Raw genomic sequence first — 22929 nt, forward strand, 5'->3', positions numbered from 1 at the left:
ATACATCTCATATCAGATTGCATTCTGGTACTTGTAGGCCTGTTTATTAACCTTTACAGGAATGCAAAATGAAATGCATAAAGATGGCAGCTCCCCGTAAAAGTGGATTGCAGAGTGCTTCTTCTGCCTATTTTAAAGAAACAAGAGTGTAAAAAAAAGCATGTGACAAAAAGTGGGCATTGGTCTCACTGCATTACTAGTGGTCAAATATTCACTCTTCAGAATTATTTTGTATGCAGATTACTGTTGTGCACCAGGAAACATTTACATATGTCCATGCAAGGTGCTCACCCCATAGGCCCAGTTATACATGCATGTAAACCTCCAGAGATCTTTGCACTGCCTGCGTTTTTTTAATTCTGGCCAGACCCTTTCTGCCCATCATCCTTGCCCTGCCGATGAAAGTTTACCATTTTTCTGTTCTAAACAATGAAATAAAGATATACCATCAAAGCTCAAACTCGGATCTTGTCTGTAGGACCGAGCAATAGCAAACAAACCAGCTCATCAAATATATTCCCCTTGGCTTATGGGGAACTTTACCATAGGCCCATGTGTACACAGCGCAGCTGCACCCTGTTGAGAAATCCTTCGGCACCACTGCAGCCAAATCAGTACGAGAAAGCAATCCCGCCAGGACGAAGAACAATTTGCATGGGGCTAAAACTTCGATGGAACAATGACAAGAAGTGTAATTAGTTCTATATGTTCCTGCCCCGAATCCTAACTCTAAACAAATGAAGTTCTCCGAACTGGAGAAAACAGTACCAAGTTTCAAACCTGTCCAATTAAAACCAACAAAGAAGAAATGAAGTGCCCAGAACAGCAGCAACTTCCAATATAGTGTTCTATAGCTTCACGTTTCTTTTTTATATTATTTGGTAGGCTGAATAAAACAACCGTTCAAAACCATCACAAATATCATTGTAAGAAATAAAATACAACTTTTGCACAAATCACATCTTTTAAATACACATACCATTATCTTCTTTAAAACATTTGTCTTAGACAGCAATAAAACCTAATCCATTAAATATAAATCAGGACAAAAGAAGGAAAAAATAAAACAAAACAAGTATAGTTCCCAATTGCAACATTCTAGAGTTTTAATAATGCCCTTAACGATTCATGTTCCAAAAACAGATTTATAATGTACCACAATTAGAATTATTTTAAACGACAACAATTTAGATATTGTTATTTGTGCAGTGTTTTAGGTGTACTGCCATCAGCCACAATCATAATCAATGTGATATAAATAGAAAATATTAATGAAAATATTATTGTTTTGTGGGAAAACGGACTCCAAATAATGGACTATGGCAATTTTAACTGCCTGCTTGGGCTAGAAAAATGGATTTGCCATGTTTCAATCACAGTCACTAAGCAACATAAGTTAAGAAAGTTCTTAAAAACACTTTGCGCTTAGAAGTTAGAGCATGACATACAACAACTATATGCTGCAATGTTTCTCTCTGGGCACGATCCTTGCAAAACCAACAGATGTTCTGATCTTTAGGGATAAGCCCTCTTCTTGCCAATATATCTTTTGTAGGCCATAGATTTAGCCTAAATCTCAGAGACTGATTTCTGATATGAGATGACGAGCTTTTGGCTAAGTAATCCGCCATGGTGCGGAATTTCTTATGTCCTAACAAGGAGGAATTAAAATCTACATGGGTTGTACATTTATCTTGAATGCATATCCCAGTCATACTGGTAGAGCTTGATCTTCGTTCTTCCGGGATTTGTCAATAAGAGTTCCAAAGATGATAATGCATCAGTTATGAAATTTCACCAGGAACTCGGAAATTCATGTAAAGAACAAATAATGGGCCACAGCACTCAAGATATTATTTATGTTAATGCCAAGTAGGTATTTTCTCAAACACATTTTCCATAGTACATAGTGCATCTACATGCAGAGAGAGTGCCCCCCAATTCAAATCTTATTATAGCCATAGGTGTGCATTTCGGTAGTTTCAAGAGTGAGCCTCTAGTGTATCCCAACTTTTTTATTTTCTGGGAAGCTTTGTTTCTGATCCATAAGTTATAATGGGGACAACTTTTTGTTGGTAAAAGGTCATAATATGAATGCATGTGAATTTGTCATACTTATAAAACAGAATTTTTGCTTGCGATGTGAGATTTGCTAATTTAGATTCCAAAGTTAAGAGTATGTACTTTGTCATTCTTGAGAACGTCAATAAAAACACCCAAGTATTTATATGGAGGTACTACCATAAGTTTGACATTCTGCAATGACCAAGAATACTTGTTGGCTATCTGTCTTGGAGAATTGCTACATGCTATGATTTGGGTTTTTTCTGTATTTATCATTAGGTTATTTGATCAAGCAAAATGTTTCTGCCGTTTAGACTTTTTTTGGGACAGAACAGAGTGAAGTTACGTTCTGAAATGTACCCTTTCAGCCGCAGGACACCATCTAAAGGGGAAGCAGGAACACAGCAAAGCGATTGCAATACACGCACTCGATCCAAACGAGGCAGGCGTCCATACGTTGGAAAAAAATCTGGGCTAGGAAAGTGTAAAACAAAATATTCCCAGTTAACCGTTCTTGTCCAGAATGCACTCTGAACTATGCAACCTACTGTTTGAGCACCAGCCGAACGCAATGTACACAGTTTAAAGGAACATTTCCTAAAATGTCAACAGAAGCATTGGGTTGTACCTACCTTCTTTCTGAGTAGTTCTGCACACAAGCGAGTCGGGGAGGCAATGCAGTCTTCTTTCTTTGTGCACGGGTCCGGGTGGAAAGCAATTGGAGTGTCGGGCGTGAAGCTGGGAACGCTCAAAGGCAGCTGTCTTTTTTCCTCCGTAGTGTGTTGTTCCAGCTTCATTACAAAGGCGGGCGGCCGCCAGGAAAGTCGCCCTTTTATTCCTCCACCCCAAGTGGCGCGAAAGTTCAGAGAGCCTCTGACTTCTGTAACGTTACGCAAGTACTATGTGACTGCCAGTCAGCATCTGCCGCTACTGTGCCACGGCTACTCTCCCCACAGCAAACGCGCCCCACACCCAGGGAAATGTAGCCCTCAAGGTACCGGGGCAATTTCACCCCCTGGGGCAATTGCACCCCGGGCAGCTGCCTGCTTTGCCCTGGTCAAGTAACGGGCCTGATTATTATATATGTAGTCACTTACACCAGAGCAGGGTCTGTATAGTAGCTGCACAGCAGTTACTGCGTCTGCGAGCATTCCAGAGCCTGAGCCGAATCATAGACGAGCTTCGGAGCAGCTACTGAGTCTACAATACCAACAGGCTACCCTGTATAATTTCAAAACCAGAGGTTTAGAAATTCACGTACTTACAATGTTTAATTTCAACATGCATAGCTCTCAACTCACACGCTTTTGGCGGGTGTCACCCGCTTTGTAAAGGGCTGACTCACCGCCAAGCCTCCTGCACGCCCATGCATTTCAATAGGAGTCTCACCCGCCAAAAACAAAATCGGGTGGTTTCACCCGCCTTTGCAACACAAATGGTTGAGAGCTATGTGATAAGTACAATACAACGAAGAACAGCTTCAACGTGCATTTCCAGAGGTTGCAAAAGGGCTCCTCTTAACAATAGAACTAAGGGGTGAGAACGTGTAAGTTAACGGATGCTAGAAGAAATGCATATAAATTCACTACAATAGCAGGATAACATGCACTCACCTGATTCTGCCTGGAATCAGGATATGACGTTACGTAAAGGGTAGTGTCTAGTTCCCATTTGAGAAACGCACCGTAGCAACGCTCCCGCTTACGTCACCACGTGCTCTGCATCACGTGCTCTGTAGCGTTCACTTCGTCTTTTTTTGTTTTGTTTTGCAGGAGCGGGAAGGCAAGGCAAAGCAACTAGGCTTTACACAAGCGGGATGGGGGAGGGAAGGCAAGGCGTTGCAGGACTCAGCGGGAGAGATTCCTCCGTTACAAAGCACATTTCGTATAGTTGCTTGGTGCTTGAGTTTGAATTATGGTAAGTCTTAAAGTTTCTCCTATTTATTGTTACTTTAATGCAGAGCGGTGGAAGGAAGTATTTCTGTGTATTTTGGAGATTTGTAATATCCTTAAGGGGTGAGATTTAATTAAAGACGATTTGCCCTTGGTAAATGTATTTTATGGAGTGGGGCAGCGTGTTCCTCCCTTCCCAATGCGATTTCCACTATACCAGTGAAGTTAACAGTACAGCGGATAGTTAATTATTCTTCACGCTGGAGAGGGGAGGGTTGGAGGATTTGTTATGTGCAGCAGTCGGGGATATTAGCGTAGCCCCGGATCTCTTCCAAACTCAGCAACACCCTTGCTTGCGTAACCCCTAAATTATTCAAAGCCTATCCTGTGGCTTGTCAGAACCCCTCATGACGGGTGCCATGTTCCTTCAAAATGCTCTGCCTGGTGCCACTGCCTTGCCAGCGGAATTAAGGTTCACCTGGCCGGTTTTTAGCCGCCGATTGTCCCAGACAGCATCTACCTCAACTTCTGCAGCTTGTTGGGTTGTAATCTCGAAAACATTTCCTCAGCCAAAATGTGTGCCCAGAAAAGTCCAGTATTTGTCTGGTCTCTGATTTTTCCAGAGCCACTCGCACAACGTTTTTGTTTTTGTGTGGTCATAACCTGAAATTCTGCCAATCATTGTATCGCCTCTGTTTTTTCCCACCAACTGTAAAACAACCAGGTAGTGTAGCACTTTCTCTGACACAGATTTCTGCCAGATGCCCCTTCTAGAGATGTGCTATGATTTTGAGCAGTGCATTGGCATGGTCTTGCCCCTTCAACTTGCATTCCCAGCAGGTCGAAATTGTCCAGAGTACTGACTTAATGTAGTACGTGGGACACACCCGCTCCCTTCCTGCAGCAATGCCATCCCCATTGTTCCTCTTATCAATGAGCATTCACAGATGTTCTTGATCTTGGACCTAATCACCGGACAGACTCAAAGAATAAGGCAAAGTGCTAATTTATTATCTCATCTATAAAGCAGGGCAATCTGGCGAAGAGAAAATTGTAGTTCACGTTTTAGGTAAACAAAGGCTTTATACCCCAATGTGCGTCAGCTATGATGTAATCCTTTGTGGCAAATAATACCTATCGGGTAAGGGGATAGGATAGGATAGGGGAACATGTCTACTCATAGAATCTATAAGTGTTAGTGACTTTATTGGCTGCCCCTTATCTTGCGGGCAAACTTCTAACTATATGATACAGATCACAGTAGCATAACAGTAACGGATTGGCTTATGCATCATTGTATGTTCATCGTCGCATAGACTCTCCTGATAGGTTGGCGTACTCTCCCAACCTTGGACACCCTGCTCTCTTGCAGCACGTAAGCAAAATCAAACTCTGGTGCAGAGAACGTCGGACCACTTGCCCAATAGTCTACCATCTCTAATCAGCCAAGCCTTCTGCTTTCTACTTGACCTTGCTGGATGTTCTCTTCTCGGGAACCTTAAGGGAGTGTAGGTAAAGTGGTATCTTCGACTAGAACTTATGAATAGGCTTTGTTTTCTGGTCTTGTGCCATGTGTGAAGAGACCACGATTTTGTCAATTTCACCTTCTATTTAGTGCCATTTGATTATTTCAGGTGTCATTACCCTCTTTGGCCTCTGGACACTTGCTCCGTCTCACATAGGCTTTTTTTCATCTGTAATTGATCATACTTGGCACTCATAAATGTTCGCTCACTTACAATCTAAGAGAAACATGTCCTGCATACATTGCTTATCCTTGGTAACTCCCTTTGTACCCTTCAGTAGCTTCTCACAGTGGCATCCTTGATCTCTGGCCAGCAGCTATTTATTGTTCATGCATGTATTTCCAGCTTCTGTTGGGTCTGCAGTTCTGTTCTTTGCCCTTCACTTAATATCATTGAGAGCTGGCATCCATTTTTCCAACATGGCCACTCTATCCATGTACTGCAGCAAGCTTCTATATTTGTATTTTATTTATTTGTATAGTGCACCAGGCCCGAGGGGAACCGGGCGCATTACTTAGTTACAGGCAGGGGTATTTACATTCAATATACAAGATAAACATTACATGAACAGGGGTATGCGAGTTACACGGGGCTGTGCAGCACTGCATGGCAGGATATGATACAAAGGTTACAATGCCATAGGTAGAGGATATGATACAAAAAGGTCTACGAATGCCATAGGTAGAAGTAGAGTCAGTGTCATGCAGAATCGTGCGTGGACAAGCCAGGCTTTGCGCTTAAAGGCTGGGAAAGAGGGTTCAGCTCCGAGCGGGTTGGGTAAAGAATTCCACAGCTTGGCTGCCAAGACAGGGAAGCTGCGGCCGCCTGATCTTTGGAGGTTGAAGCGCGGGATGATGAGGCAGTTGGTTTGGGCACTTCTGAGTGGTCTCGCAGCTGTGTGAGATGTGAACCTGTTGGCAAGGTTGCTGGGGGCTTGGTTGGCGATACTTTTGTGAGTGAGTGTAAGAGCTTTAAGAGAGATTCTTTGAGTGACTGAAAGCCAACGGAGGCTCTGTCTGTATTCAGAGATGTGTGAGGTCCTAGGAATGTTAAGGGCCGCTCTGATTGCATTGTTTTGAATAATTTGAAGTTTTTTGATATTGCATTGGTTAGTACCCAGATAAAGGGCATTGCAATAATCCATTTTGGAGAGGACTAGTGTCCTGGCTAGTGTAGTGCAATTGGCAGGGGACAAGAAAGGGCTGCTGTGATGAGCTTCCACGTGTAAGATGCAGCTGAAGAGACTGCATTAGTTTGTCTAGATAAGGAGAGGGTGGAATCAAGGTATATACCTAGCGTCTTGGTATCCTTGGCCACTTTGATGGGATTGCCATCAATGGTGAAAGATTGGAACGACGGGTCAAGCTTACTGAGGTTTTGGGGTGAGCCAAGGATAAGGAGCTCAGTCTTCTCGTCATTTAAGCAGAGTTTGTGCTGTGCTATCCAGGCTTGGATGACTTGTTAATGGCATTGATGGATAGGGATTCAGTCTACCTTGCATTTCTGCGTATATACACTTATTAGTCAGCTGGCTACTTTATCTTCTTTGCATATATGATTTCTTCTCACTTGTACGCATGTTACTGTGTTTCCTCGGGTATATCTTAATTCTATAAGTATTCTTATATCGTTTTGGTGCGTCATTGTATCTTCTCCTTATGACATCACTTTGCAGCTGGCAGATTCTCTTTACAGCTCTTCAATATTCGGTGGTACCTGCAAATCTCCTGCTCTCACTTACGTATAAGGGTACATTCGATACGGTTGTCTGAATGCATAACGTCTCTCATACATTCGATGCAGTATTGGGATGATAGCTGGTGTCATGTACAGTGGCTTCCTGTCTTTCATCCAGTATGACGGAGGTGGGGGGCAGCGCCTATCGGTGACTTACTAGTCTGCTCCTCTACAGTAGTGTACAACTCCTGGTGTTGCATGCATGCACTGCTTTCACCCTGCCCAGTTCATGGTTACCAAAAGCACAGTGATGGACTTATTTTACATTCAGAATTCCTTAATTTCTGTATGTATGCATTGCATGACTTCAGGTACGTATTGTCATTACTATTTTCAATAATATTACATATATGCAGAAACATTATATGCCAAGGGTGGTTGTGCTGATAAATAAGCCACCAAGTATCTGGTTCGAAAAGAATGCTTTGAGGGTTTAAAAAAAAAAAAAAGGGGACTATATATTAAAATACAGAGCCTTTAAACCAGCTCTACTGCACAGTAAGTTAAGCCAAAAGGCATTTGGGGTGGCACATGGAATCGGATGTCAGCGACAGAGATTGTACATTTGGACAATGCGTAGAATGACATCGCCTAACATGGAATGCCATGCCTGGCATTAGTTGCTAGTACCTGGGTATCTGAGGGTGCACCACGCTATGACTATATAGCTAATGAGAATATCTGCCTTACAGTAGCATTACTTGGGCATTTGAGGCTGCACTGTGTATCATGGCAAATTCTGGGCATGCAAGTCTTTGCATTGCATAGGATGACTATATATCTGAATTATGAGACTTTTGCTGACACCAGTATTTGCGCATTTGAAACTGAGCGTGGCGTATGATGGCAGTATCTGGCAAATTATGTAAAATTTGCATGACATTCTAGATTTAGTTGAGTCCCACTTTATTTTTTAGCCCATTGCAATCTGGCTTCTGTACTTTGAATGGAACGGAGACAGCACTTTTGGCGATCTGGGATGATATCTTGACAACTACAGATGATGGTTGTTTTACACTGCTAGTCATGCTGGATTTGACTGCCACATTCGATACAGGTAGATCAAACCATCTTCATTTATTAGCTAGGTCACCTATTTCAAGTAGCTAAACCAGCACCCAACTGGTTTTTCTAATTTATTTCAAAAAGAATATAGAGGGTGAAAATGGAGAGTGCCACAGGGATCGCCCTTGTCTCCTTTACAATTCATCCTATACACGAGACCTCTTTTATATATCTTTAAGAATACAATCTCCATCATCATGCATATGCAGATGATACTCAAATACATATCAAATTAGCAGATCGTAACTCTACATACAAGTCTGTAGTACAGTGTCTTGTTGAAGTGGAAACCTGGAAGCTTCACAATGCACTCCAACTCCATCCTAGCAAAACTGAGGAGGTCATTCTCTTCAGACCAATAAATAGGCCTTCTTGGCTGCAGAGCCTATCTCCCAATCCCACCCCTTTTGACCTTCCAATGAGCTTCACCTCAAAAGTTAAAAATCTTGGCTTTTGGTGGCAAAATTATCTTTCACTAAATGTCCAGGTGCGCCAAGTGGTCAAAGCATCCTTCTTTAAATTACAATTGCTCAGAAGAGCAACCCCTTTAATTGAGTTACAACATTTACGGCAAAAGGTTCAAAATGCAGTTGTTCGTCTTATTTTTAATCCATCTCGCTGCAGTCGACTTTTTCTTATTTGGCTACCAGTAGGAAAAATAATCAACTTTAAAATCTTGAATGTCTGCATAACCTTGCTCCGCCATATTTGCAGGATAAAATTGATGGATTCCTTCTCGAGCATTACGCTTCCGATACAAGATGCTGCTTTTTGCTCCCTCATCTTCCTTCTCACAGGGAGGAGATTGTAGATTCTCGGTTGTAGCTCCTAAACTATGGAATGCCCTACCTCAGAAAATACGAGAAATTGATATTTTGCCTCAATTCTGAAAAGTAATGAAAACCTGGCTGTTCTGTTAGGCTATTTCTCGGTTACATCAGCAACTGCATTCTAGCTTTTACCTGTTTTATGGTCTTCACGGCTGGTTCTCGCCTTCGTATGGTTTATTCTGCATGTGGCGAACTATACATCTATATATATCGGAGGCAGATCAGCAGGGAAGAGCCCCCTTCCCAAGCGCTCCCGCGGCACCCATTAAAAAAAAAAATGAAAGCTAACGCGCTCTTGAGTGCCAGGTCCCTGAGCCCCCCCCCCTCCATTACAGTGATTGGCCGCTAGGGCCTGCCCAAAACTACAGTGAGACTAGACTCCCACACGCTGGCACCCCTTTCAGAGGCAGATCCAGCAGGTAAAAGCCCCCTTCCCATGCGCTCCCCCGGCACCCATTTTGAAAACAAAAAATGAAAGCTTAACGCGCTCTTGAGCGCCGGACCCCTCACCCGATCCTGCTCCCCCCCCCCCTCCCCCAAGCCCGGCCGCCACCAAGGTGATTGGCGGCTACAGCATTTTTCTCAACACCCTCCCAGGGCAGCCGCCTAAGGGCCCCAAGGCAAAGGGCGGCTCCAATAGAGGCGGCTCCAATAGAGGCGGCTCCAGAAAGTGTCAGCAGGTGTCTGCAGGGGAAGCCAGTGAAGCCAGCGACCAGCCGTCATCCAGCAGCAACCAAAAAAGTAAGTGTGGCATGGGTGGGGAGTATAGTAATTACTCTACTCCGTAAAAACCCACCACTCAGCATTACCTTGCCTCGGAACTGTGAATGTAGGCAATGCCACACCTATTTATAACTATGAACATTAGCCTGCACCAGACCCAGACAGGATTGTGAATGTTAATAGTCCAACATTCAGAGAGAATTGTGAACCTTAGCCTGAATGGTAGCATGTCACCCACACTTAGGTAGAATTGTCAATATTAGCATGTGCCACACTTAGATGGAATTGTGAATGGTAGCATGTGCCACACTTTGATGAAATTGTGAACATAAGCCTGAGTCGCATCTAGATAGAAATACAACTGTCAATCCTGTTCACGTGCCTGGTTTCGGGCGCTTTAAAGATATCCATCATATCACTACGTTTACTCTCTACTATACTCCCATCACACAACTAGAACACAGCTATACCCCTGACAGATTCGGCCTAGCTGTTCACAAATGAATACTACCCCATGACCACCCCATCACCCTAATAAAACGCAGTTATCTGATGACATTCCGGCCTACTAGCATCCTTCAGGCCTAGCGCAATTAGAACCCAGTCTGGGTGTCCACCCACCAGACTGCACACATCCAACTGATATCTTCAGCAGCACACCTAATGCTAGGTTGCAGCTACCATCTGGCAATTACATCAGCTGAACACATCTGGTGCACCCACGCACCCTATGACGCAGTTTCTCTGTCTCTCTCCTGACCCGAACTGTGGTTCCCGAGGGTGTTCACCCTACCTGCGCTTTGAGATCATACCAATGATATATAGAGTGCTATATAAATGCCATAACATATGTATGTGCAGCAGATGGGATATGTGTTTTATGCAGACGGGCGCATTTGGGTACGAATTTCCCGCATAACAGTTTCCTGCATGAGGGGGGGGCGATTTTGGCATTCCCTGGGGAGGGGGATGTTCATTTAAAGTCCATTTGAGACCTGATACCATAGTGCGTTTATTTAAAAGTTTGCCGATACTTTCTAAAATGCCTTTACGGTGTCATGCCGTCTTTCACGTATTTCTGTAAGTCGTCGGGACGTTTTCACGTAGGACGTCTATACGTGCTTAGGAAGAGATTCACAGAGGAAGGACCACTCCATGCCGTGTACGGCACATATTTATTTTTTGTGTATTTATAAGGCGCTTATACATCTCGGAAGTGTTTCGAAGCGCCATGTATATATGGGTGCCGGTGGGTTTGTTTTTCTTATTTTGATTTTGGTTTTAGCAACAGGGGATCTTTGTGCGTCTTCTTGGCTGTTATTCTCCCCTTCGCGGCTCCCCCAAATGTGATTTATGGCTGTGCCGTGCACACCAAGGGAATTTCAGTCCAGATGTTTTTCCAAATTCGGTTGCCAACAGCAAGTTGGATTATACGCCATCTTTCTTCACCCTTATCTGCGCAGCACGGCTTTCACTGTTAAAACAGCAATGCGCTCAGCAAGTTGGGAATTAAGCCCCATGTCGATGCCATTTTTACCACAGCCGCATGCTTGCTTCTTTTTTTTTTTTTTGCACTGCTGCCAGGCTCACGGGTGCTTGGATGTCTCTGGAGCTGCCGAGCCCTCCTGCGTTGGGGGTGATGTATGTGCTACCACTGGAGCGGGGGACGAGTGCGGCAGCAGCCCGGGGCTCTGGGTGAAGAGTAGCGGCAGGGGCTGATGTTCACTTGGCATGATTTCTGTAACTTTACTGCCTTTACGAGGTGAGGGGTTCTGATTTGAACATTGCAGGGTATGTGCCTATTGCCTAACTTTATCGCTCAGTACCGCCAGGCAGTGCTTTGAGCTGTACTGGCCAGAGTGTTTGTACCACAAGATGTATTTCTTGATTTCCACACCTCCCTCTCCCAGAGCATTTCTTCCACTGTATGTCTGTATAGGAAGGAATTCCTTAATTTCCCTGCATTGTCTTACTGACTAGGTGCCTGCATGTTCATGTATACTTTGCTAGTATACAGTGAACATGCAGACTCCTATGTAGTCTAACCAGCAAGATACCAATGGAGTATTTCACCTTTAAAAATAGCTATACTGTAGGCAGAGGTCTTCAATCTGTGGGGCGTGTGATCCAGGATGGTGAGAAAAGAGAAAATAGTTTTTGTTTGCCTCCCTTAAGTGTGCATGGCGAGACGCTAGCCCCCCATGCCCAGTCAGTGTGACATGGCCACGAAACGGGAAGTAAACACAGCCTGGATGTGCGCTTTCCTACATTTGGATGGCATGTCCATGCTGTGTTCCTGCTGGTGCCGCTAGTGTCGCCTTGCCTGGCAAGGGATGCTGCTTCTTTGCTCAGCCCCCCACACCACATTTGGAGTGTGTGCCGGGGAGCAAGCATTTCAGGCCTTTGCCGGTCCCTCTGCTTCCCTCTCCTCCTTTGGACCCGCAAACGTGTGGGGAGAGGGGGGCAAGCAGGGGGGCCACGGGGGAGAGGAGGCAAGCGGGGACGGGAGCATGCATTGCCAGTGTTGTAGGTTATCCGGCTCCCCCACGGCAGATTGCTTGGCTCCAGCAATTTGCTGTGGGGGATCCAGATATCATACAACCCCTGCCTTGGCTGCCCCACTGTCTCATCACCCCCTCTGGTCCATGGGAAGGCTCTGGCCAGGTCTGAGATCCGACATCAGATGTCTGGCTGGATCTTGGGACCCGGCCTTCCTCAGCCATGACCAGGCTTTTACCAAGCCCCCCAGCTTTGCAGAGGGAAACTGGAGGCTCAGTGACCTAATCTACATAGTGCTCCTTTCCCCAGTCGTTACTTGCGCATTTCCTGGCTCGGTTTGCTCGTCCGTTTGTTTCTCTTCTGTGCTGAAAGGGTCATCACGGAAATCAATGGGCCATGAACATCACGGGGGAGGGTGAATCACTGTTGAAAGCAGGCATTCTACATGCTGGACACATTGTTTTTCAAATGTGCATTTTACACGCTCGGAGGACAAAAGTAATTTCTAAACTCAAAAACACTGGTGAAACTTGCGTTCACTAGTTTTATTTGAGATGATATATTTATTTTTGGGTCTGAGCACCACACCAATGCTCTGTATTTGTGTGCCCCTTGCTTTGTGTTTTATCACAATTATATTGCTTCTGTTGTGGTGTTGGGGAAATTAAACTGGGTTTGTTGTTGCCAACGTTTGGTTTTTCACTACAGAGGCAGAAATGCCCCAACCATCCCATGGTCAACACATTTCATAGCGCTTCCTTTTTTATAAGTAATTGCAAAAAGTAATTGATTAACAAGTTTTGCATATATTTCTTTGTTTTGGTAAAATTCAACCTTAAACACACTATGCCATGTGTTTCCCCCCCCTGCCCCCCACCTCACCCCGTGTCAAAGCCTTCTAACATTTTCTCCTTCATTAACCCCTTTAGTGGAGGTAATCCCAAGGACGAGCTATCTCGCCCATGGCACTTAAGGGGTTAAAAGAAACAACAATATATCGATACACATAATTATATTTTCCGTCTAATGTGTCAGCAACGGTCTGTCAACCTGCTGAGCTACCCCGGTAGCCATCTAATATAGAGCGAGTCTATGCATCCCTTGATGTACTAAAATCACTGCATTACCAACAGTACTTTAGGTGCACCACTGCCGTAGAAGTTTAAAGTGGAATTCATGTATATCATTCTGCTGTGGGTGCCAGGCCTTCATCTGCATGGGGCACCATATGTTGCAGAGAAGCCAGGGGCCTTCGTGCCTGCCATGGCAGCCGTGGCAGTCTGCTGCTACGTCAACGCTGTCGCCGAACTGCAGTAAAAGCTACATGGCTATTACTTGATGTTTCCAAAAGTAAGCTTGGGTGAGTTAAGAACTACCGTGTCGAATTCTATGTAAGATATGTAGATGAATGATTGGAATGCCAGCAGGCTGGACTTCTCAACTGTTCTAGGCAGGGAATGGAAAGGGTAAAAAAATGACAAATTGATGCTCTTTCTCCCGCTCTATTATTTGTTTGCATTTTTATGAATATGAGTCATGTTTTCAGGTATGTGCTCTGACTGTTCTGTTCACTCTGCCAGCCGGGGTGGACTGGCCTATAGGGAACTTTGGAGATTTCCTGGTAGGGCCATGAACCATAGGTCCCTTTTGTGTGAGGGGGAAAATGTGTGCCAACGAGTGTAGTGCGCAAATATTCGTACGGTCAATCTGGTAGGTCTATTTTTTTTTATTGTGCTTTTTCAATTGCAGGAACTCCAATTGCTCTATCATCCCATCTTGGAAGCAAAGTCTCCCAGCAGAAATGACACCATAAAAAATCCTGACATCTGTAGTAGGATTTGCCGACGGTAAGAATGCCTTTTTTTTAAAAACGACTACATTTTGCTGTGAGTGATGGTGGGACAGTTTTAAAGGTATAGTTCAGAGTCACAGTCAGGGATTTCAAAACTATTTTTGAGTCTGTTCCTTTCTCATGTCCAGTTTGGGGCGGTACTGAAAGTTCACGTCTCATGTGGGAGTTGCATGCACTGTGTACTCTCTCCTGGTTCCCCGCATTATTTCCTGCTTACTAGCTGATGCTTAACGCCCCAGAGCTGGTTTTAACCCCTTCTCATCTAATCTTAATTTTGTAGTCTCAGGTAGACCCATGTATCCTTCGCTAACTATTTGTTTTCGCTGCAGCAGCATCGCTCCAAGCGACGGTGTGTCAGCCTAACCACCTGTGCTCCAGCAAGAAAAATCCAGTGAATCACTTGACGCAGTCCTGCGGGCAGCTAAGGATTTCTTTTCCCTATATACCATTGGTTGAGTAGAAGTGCTGAAGGTTTATATCGGCCCTGTGCAATGGGCATCCAGGTGGGGTTTTCGCCGCCAATCTGGCCTAGTCCAGCACCACACTTCAAAAAGAATTGGAGCTAGAACCTCACAATCTGAGCAGGGAGTCTTCCGAGACTTGTATCAATGTGGTGTTTTATTTAATCCAACCAGTATTTCTGACCCATTTATGCTGTTTTTTTCCCCCAAGCTGTTCACATGGTTTCTTTTGGGGACTTTATTTTATTATTATTTTGTCCCCCAGCCTTTTCATGTGGTTCGTATTTAAATCTTTGCATGTGGTGTTGCCATTTTAAATCTTTTGAAGCATTTTAAATTTTTGAAAACTTGAAATGCTTTTTAAAAACTAATGTGACAAAGTTGGGGGTTGCAATGTTTTCACAGATTCAGGCTCCTTTTTTAGATGGATCGTCGGTACTAAGTGAAAATATCTTTTTCACTGTACTGATTGGGGGGAGATTGGTGGTCGGTTTAGAAAGACTGCTCCATAACCGCAAAGAGCGGCCTTTCTAAATCGAAATATCATGCTTGTCAAACCCCTGCCGTGCACAAGTGCGTGCAGGGGCTGACAGGTTAACGAGTTAATGAGTGGGTAGGGAAAGAGTGTGACAGTATGTGATATTTCCGCATTTTAAAGCCAATACAAAAACGGCTGCAAAAATAAGTGTGTTTTTGTGTTCGGGCTTTAAAATGCAGGAATATCACATAGAACTGGCTTGTTTCCTAGTAACCAGAGATGGTAGGAATCTCAAATGAAAATCAGAAGGAGAGGAAACGGACAAAAGAAATGCAAAAACACAGAAATATGTCTCTTATTTGGACTCTGGGTTCACATGGATCGCAGTTGCTGGAAAAGTTAAGCTGCAGTGTGTGTGGTTTGTGGCGCAACATTAGCAAGCCTGAGGCCAACGCAAGGCGGAATTTGGAAGCAAAACAGGTCGATTTAGCAAAAAAAGACCCAGGATTTGTTTGTATGGCAGCTGCAAAGCATGCCGAAGGACACTGTTAAAAATGTGGCCTCAGTACCTGCAAACACTTTGAAAGCTTCTTACCACATTATCTGCGCAAAAACAAAAAGCCCTTTGCAGATGCTGAGAAAGTAATTCTACCAACAATTCTCGCTGTCAACTGGGTAATGCTTGGTGACAGTGCAGCCGAAAAATGCGAAAGTATCCCCATGTCTGACACCACAATTTTCCGCCGACATCACTGGCCTGTCCCTTGATATCAGTACAGAATTGATATTGCACTTGAAACAGTCAGTTTGCCCTATAGTTGGATGAGGCCACTGACCTTTCAAAAGAAGCACATTTGATTGCTCTTGTGAGGTACTGCCATGGAAAAGAAATATTGGAGAAATATTTTATAAACCAATTCAGGGCAGAGCAACTGCAGTGTGTTGGTATTTGCATGGATGGTGCGTCTTCAATGTGTGGTGCTAGAGCTGGGTTAAAAAGTGTTGGCAGTAGCTCCACATATATTGTGGACGCACGCTTTGTCTATGCGCAATATGGGGAATGGACTCTCAGGGGTGCTGACTTCTGTTGTAAAATTGTACATTTTATTAAAATGCACTGCACAAGAACCTGTCTTTGCCACATTATGTGCAGAAATGGGAGCTGAACATGATGCTTTGTTGTTTCACACGGAGGTCTAGTGGCTCTCCAGGGGGAAAGGTTGTAAATCGCGTTTAGGAACTTGGGAACGAAGTGGGACACTTTCTCCTGGGTTTAGACGAAAGAAGAGCCTCCGATTCACACTGGCTTGTACTGTTAGCTTACTATGGTGACCTCTTTGCACAGCTCTTTCTAAACCTCTCCCTGCAGGGCACAGAAAAGAAACATTATTGGCTATGAACACAAAAATATCAGCATTCACGAAGAAGCTGGAGCTTTGGAGGAGGAGGGTTGATGTCTGCATGCCGATGCGTTTCCATTAGCAGCAGATGCTCTTCAGGAGACGGAGTATGATCTTTCATGTGTTGCTGAACTAATAGGAAACCATCTCAGAACCAGTCTCAAAGTACTTTCCAGAGGACAATTGTAGCATCAATGATGGAATGGTTCAGCCTTTCCTAGCAGACGTAGGGGCCCACCTCCCAACATACCCTGAGGAGGAACCAATGGAGCTTCAAAGTGACCGCCTACTGGAGAGCCAATTAGAAAAATCTTTGGATGGCTTTTGGCAAAATGCAGTTTCAAACTTTATCCGAATAAACTGTTGTGGAGCTTGGAGCAATGTTCTTGCTTTTCTGGATTTTTCAGCATCCTTGTGAATCAGAGGACTGACGCGGTAGTGGGAGATTTCTGACCTAGGCGTGAAAGGAGTGCTGTTGCTTGCTTTGCTTTTTGAAAGTGGGAGGTCACTTTATTCCCTTAAGGCAGTGGTCTTCAAGCCTTTTTATCAGGAGTCCCCCCTTGAGTAAAATAAAGTTTCTGCCCCCCCCCCCCCCCAAATGCTTATATTTTCTATTCAAAACAGTCACCATACCACAGGGTATCTTTCAGTCCACCCAGTTTGAAGGCCACTGCCTTAAGGCACCCTATCTGTTCAGCATACAGAGGACCCCTTTTTGTGGGTGGGGCAACTCCTTCCCAGATCCCTACAAGGACTGTTCTTCTGATCAGGCTTTGCGCTTTCAAAACGTCACCAGGTAGGGGATAAATGCTCCTGCTGGCTGCCCCCTTTGGCTTTAATGCTATGGCTGCTCCAGTGCCCCCAAAATGTTCCACACAAATAGGCCCATGCCTTCCTCAGATAGGTGCACCCGACCCTCTAAGTAATACGTTATCTACATGTATAGGGCTGTGGGGCATGTGTGAGAAACCATGCCTCTGCATAATTTACCCATGGCTTGGTTTTAGTTTTTTGCAGGAATTTTCCATTGCTCTGAGCACTGCACTAGTTCTGCTGTAATGCATAATTTATGGTACAGTAGCAATGTTTATTGTGGCGAGGGGAGACTTCTGGCCCTGCTGGGCGTTAGTGCCTGGCTCATATTAGCAAAGGTCTTCCTGCTGTGGATATTTACTTTTTGTTCCCCCCAGTAAAGATTGCCTTGGTGATGGGTTCTGTCCCTGCATACCTTCCTATTTCTGGTCCCTATCATTTTTGTACGTGTTGCTGTCTGCAAGCTGGGACTCTCTATGGTTGATAGTTACATTTAAGAAACCGGTGCTTGTCTTTCAAAGGACACACACAAAATGAGTGCAGCATTTTAGGTACAAGAGTACTGCAGTTAAGAATGTATTGCCTCTCCAGAACACCCACTTCTAATTTTATTAGTGAGCCGGTGCAACTAGTTAAAGCCACAATGGGTGAAATCTTGGAGGAAGTTACCAAGCCAATAACACAAAGGAGGTAAGAAGGGAAGAAAAGCCTGTGCTAGACCACCTTCAAAAAAGGTCAACAACCTTTAAAACTATACATGAGAGTCCGACAGGTATCTTGTTTAAATTCCACGTTGGTAACTTTGGGTCGACAAAGGGATTGAGAGAAAAAAGATCTGCCCTTGTTGCATTAAATCGATAGGCAGTTTTTATAAAAATATACAAATTGTATTGATATACACAAAAGTCAATCATAACAATCTATACAGAGATAATACACTCACCTAAGAACACAGCAGTACATCTAAAGGGATTGTACTAGCATTAAATAATTCAAGGAAGAGGAACAATATAATTAGCTAATTTTCAAATTGACCCTCCTTGTTCTTCAGTGTAAACAACAATAAAAAGGAGAAAAGGACATCAGTGCAATAACCTAGATAAAACAGTAAGTCTAGGGTGTAAAGGACAGGATAACTGTCCTTTAAGTTTGAGGTATTATGCACCTAAAGTGTCTTTGTGCAAGTGCAAATACGCACAAATTTACACAAAATTAAACAGGGTTTTCTCAAACACAGCGTTCTCTCATTCAACACATCTCATACACACCCTTCTCAACATACAATCATCCAACATGTTTCTTTCCGTCAACCACACACAAAAAGAGGATGTATAAACAAAAATGAAAGGAAATTCGTCAGGGTACTGTCGCGTCTATGACAATCATTTGTGCACTAAGTAAAACACAAGAACCCACACTTCAAATGAGTTTCTCGTAATTCAATCCTATCTGTGTCTATATAGAAATACAAATAATGGCATAAAAACAATGTGCCACTCTAGTCTTCCTCTGGAATATATATCCACAGCCACAACCCTTTGTTGATTCCATTAGTTACCTATGGGAAAAGAGAAAACAAGAAGGACAATTAGAACATGGTCCAAATGTCCTACCAAACTAACCAGTATATAATTTACCAGTTACGAGTTTTTTAAAGAAATAAATTGTTTTGGCTAAATGAACAGTGTTCACAAATCAACACCCGAAGCCGGCAGAAGTACAACACTGGGGTCCGAGTCCAAAGCCAGTCCCCACCACCCACTACCACATTAGATGGCAGCTCTTACAAACATGCCTCTGCTGCTGCACCCTAACTAGCACACCACATTTAACTTTGTGATACAAATGCTTACCATCAATCAGATGGTCCGGAAGGCCCAACAGGCTAATCTCACATGGGAGCAGCTCGAAAGGCAGTACATGCACCAAGCAGAGAGAATCTCCTTTACGGGGTATCCTCCACCAAAATGCACATTTTTTGACACAACTATTTTCTTCTGTAACGGAGTGGAAACAACAGAAAAACATAAGCAGACCTCAATAGGTCTATTTCAAAAGAAAATGAAGAGAGAAAAAGGGAAGCAAAATGTTGCCCTTCTCCAATCCGGGCCGCGTGACAATTGCCTTCTAAAATAGAATTCTATTCGTGTTTAGGTAAAGTTATCTCAGCCTTCGAGATCCAAGAACGAGGAACAGAGAGACAGAAAGCCCAGGTGTCTCCGACTTTTCTTACAGCATGCTTGCTAATGCAGGGTCTAACATGTGTAGACACTAGCAGAGAGAGGGAGAGAAGAGCACATGAGAAGGGAGAAAGGGGAGAGATGTGGGTAAGTATAAACCTTGCAGGAGCTCCTTAACCAAAAAGCATGAGGCTAACGGCTGTTTTTTTACCTTGCTGCAGTCAAACTTCTTTCCGTGCGTTGCCTTCTTACAATCCAGGGCGTAGGCGTGGCTGGATGTGCGTGTCTAACCGCCCTACGTAGTCCTTTATACAGGAAGTGAAAGTCATCGGTGCATGATGATTGGAGCGCTTGTACTCTGTGTTCAATAACGTGGCACTATTTAAAGTGTCAGCGCGAAATGTCCATTTGAACTCCTATTATGCGTCACGTGTCTTGTTTGTTTACACCTTCCAACGTCACATCGTGATGGTTACACCAGAAGCAGAACATTTGCACTGTCACGTGTTATTTATGTTACTGTTTACGTTCGTCTAAACCAATGATAACTCAATTTTCATAGTCCCGCTGTAACGCGCTATGAACACGGCGACACCCAGAAATGCACACCACGCCCTCCACCGCAGCAACCCTTCTCCGGGCGTGCCACCTATCGACATCTCTACCCGCCCGTGGACTGAGCACAGGAACCAATGCTCACGGGTACAATGCATGCCGTAGCCTCCCATGACATGCACCACGTTGCAACCGAGGGGCAATCCACTCGAAACTGAACACCCCCGTTTGGTAAGGACCGGATAAATGCCATCTGTGGGGCCCAGGAATGAGGCGAGATGTATCTGCCGTCGCGGGTGGAATAAGAGAGATATAAATATATACCACAGGGGGTAGGTGAGTCAAAAGAAGAAAGAAAGAGGTCCCAAATGGTCCAACAATCTCATTCCTCAGACCAACTCAAAGTCAAATATTGAGCCAATCGATTTTATCATTCAAACCTGTGATAGCGCTTTTGGTCAAAAAAATGTATTGTTGTTCTTTTCGAAAAAGTAAGCGTTTGTCTACATTGGTGTCAGTACTGGATGTTAATTTATATATGACTGTCCATTGTAGGTCTTCGGTTTTATGTCCAAACTCGATCCAATGGTCGACCAATGGAGCATTTGCAGTTCTATTTCTGAGGCAACTCTTGTGCTCACCTATCCTTAATTTCACCTTTCTGTCCGTTTTTCCAATGTAGAATTTTCTACAGGGACACCAGATAGTGTAGATGACCATACTGGTATTGCAATTAGTGAGCTTAGTTTGGTTCCACGGTGTACCAAGACCCAAATCTACCTCTGTGCTTCTTTTAGTAGAGTTGCAGTAGGTGCAGTGACCACAAGGAAAATGACCAATTATTGGAGGCATATTCCATGTCTCTGTAGTTTCATTCTGGTAGTAATATCGTTCCTAGTAATGTAATCTTTGATATTTTTGCGGTCTAGGGACTGGTGTCTCGCTTTTGCTCAAGACGTGCCCATTTTTTAGTACAATTTTCTTGATTTGGTTAGATCTGTCACTGTAGGTGTTTACAAATACTAGTTTCCTGTCTTGGTTTTTCCGTAAATTGTGTTCTCTGTATTCTAATAAGGATTCCCAATGGTTATTCCTAGTCCTTTTCAAAGCCCGTGTAGTTATTTGTTTAGGATAACCCCTTTGTTCCAAGTTGTTTTTCATGTTGGTCGCACTTACTTGAAAGTCTTCTTTGGTGGAGCTATTCCTTTTTAGTCTTAAGAACTGGCTCAGTGGTAAATTATCCCGTACATGTTTTGGGTGGAAGCTCTCATAGTGGAGCATTGAATTTCGGTCAGTTGGTTTATTATATGGTCTAACATACAAGTTACCAAGCACCAAGAGACGCTTCACTCACAAATCGGGACACATCGGGCAGGAACATCCATAGCAAGCCCACTATAAAGTGATGGTTTTGGGTACAGACCTGGTTCACAAATACTTGGAGCATACTAAATTTACTTTTTTATTTCTTCTTTTAGGCAATAACTTATATCATGGAACTCTTTAATGTGCTTTCCTTTGATTCCGACAATTCTCTGTGTGTTTGAAAGGATGGGGAATTTTAGCCTATGGCAATTCCCGGTGAAGTTAATTTTGAATGGATGATAGAGGGTCTTGAAGAAAGTAGAAGAAAGGGATTTCAAGGCAGTCATGCTTTTCTAGTCAGGTAAGCAATGTATTTTTTTTGTTCATTTATTTGATGTTGAGGGGTGGAGGTCTGATGTCCCTTCGTGGAGGCATTCCCTTTTTTCACACATAAATGCTGCACAATGCCCACCACTCTTTTACAGCATCTATTTCCTCTAGAGTAACTCCCTAATGTATAGATGGTCTACTGTTTTCTCTTATGTTATTGGCAAAGCGCTATGGGTTGAAAGCCCTCGGGGACCGTAGTCCAGCAGCTAGACTCAGTTGCGGGTAGCTGTAGGGATAGGGGGGGAGAGGGAGGGGCAGAGGCAGAGAATAAGCAAAAATCCAAGGGGGCGGATAGGATCGCCATTAAGGGGAGTCACCTATCCCAGTGTACAGCTCAAGCAAAATGTTTGTTGTATTGGCAGTCACATTATGAAGTTTCAATTTGTCTTTTTCATACCTGCAGCCAAGAAACCGTATTAAGACACAGAAAACATATGATGAAATTTTGAAAACCTGTTGTGATGCAGAGGGACTAATTGAGTAGAGGCGTAAAAGCAGCTACAGGTAGAATCTGAAGTGACCTAAAAGAAGAAGATGCAGTGAAAAAAACAAGAGTATTATATTGTAAAAGTTGATGGCTGGAATCGGACTATTGCAAAACTTATTATTGGCTGTTCACAAAAGCTGGAAAACCTAAGTCTTTTGGCAGGGATGGCTAATGTTCTTCATTCCTTCCTCAGAACCTCCCTCTTAGTTCACCTGGACAATTAAGACTAAATCGGCAGATGTCTCAGTGTAATGTTGCAGTTCCCAAAGATGTAGTTGCGCAACAACGACAGAATATTTGACTATAAAATAAGTCAATTGTCTGCTACAAATGTTTTGATTGGAAGATCTAATTTGACAAGCTCAACTCTCTCCGTGTCTTCTCAACAGTGTGTCCTTGTTACAGTATGATGATCATGCCGGTTTGGACAGGGAAGTACACCTACACTTTCCCCACACACCTGCGCAATCATTCAGATTACGGTGGGATTGAAACATTCCCACAACTGAGTTTGGGTGCTATTTCAGCCCCTGCTACTAATCAACAACGTAATTGTAGCTGAAACTGAAGATGCAAGTGCTCTTATGTGTAGAATTATGTAGTTAATCTGGTGAATGTGTAGGTTGGTGCCAAACGTGTAAATGGTACATGTTTTTGTGCTATTGGTTTCTT

General features: G+C 43.7%; 1 protein-coding gene and 1 long non-coding RNA gene across 9 annotated transcripts in view; one reads left to right on the forward strand and one right to left on the reverse strand.

Moving 5' to 3' along the window:
- Positions 1 to 3735, reverse strand: part of RNF44 (ring finger protein 44) — a 763073-nt gene extending 759338 nt beyond the window's left edge. The window contains exon 1 of one of the 6 annotated variants that reach the window (XM_069651466.1): positions 3678 to 3735. The gene's annotated coding sequence lies outside the window, so the exon portion shown is untranslated. Of the gene's footprint in view, positions 1 to 2696; positions 3623 to 3677 lie in introns of those variants that run through there. The other 5 variants (XM_069651462.1, XM_069651464.1, XM_069651465.1 and 2 more) reach the window with 5 other exon arrangements.
- An 89-nt stretch (positions 3736 to 3824) lies between these two features.
- Positions 3825 to 22628, forward strand: LOC138580711 (uncharacterized). Of its 3 annotated transcripts, XR_011304332.1 has the most exons (4): positions 3825 to 3981; positions 14086 to 14183; positions 14521 to 21741; positions 22174 to 22628. It is a non-coding gene; the product is annotated as an uncharacterized lncRNA (long non-coding RNA). The 3 variants fall into 3 exon arrangements; XR_011304330.1 differs by having other exon boundaries at positions 14521 to 22628; XR_011304331.1 differs by having other exon boundaries at positions 3840 to 3981; positions 14518 to 22628.
- Positions 22629 to 22929: the final 301 nt, after the last annotated feature.

Source organism: Ambystoma mexicanum, chromosome 3p, assembly GCF_040938575.1.
Source record: "Ambystoma mexicanum isolate Mex_15411 chromosome 3p, UKY_AmexF1_1, whole genome shotgun sequence".
Classification (NCBI taxonomy): domain Eukaryota; kingdom Metazoa; phylum Chordata; class Amphibia; order Caudata; family Ambystomatidae; genus Ambystoma; species Ambystoma mexicanum.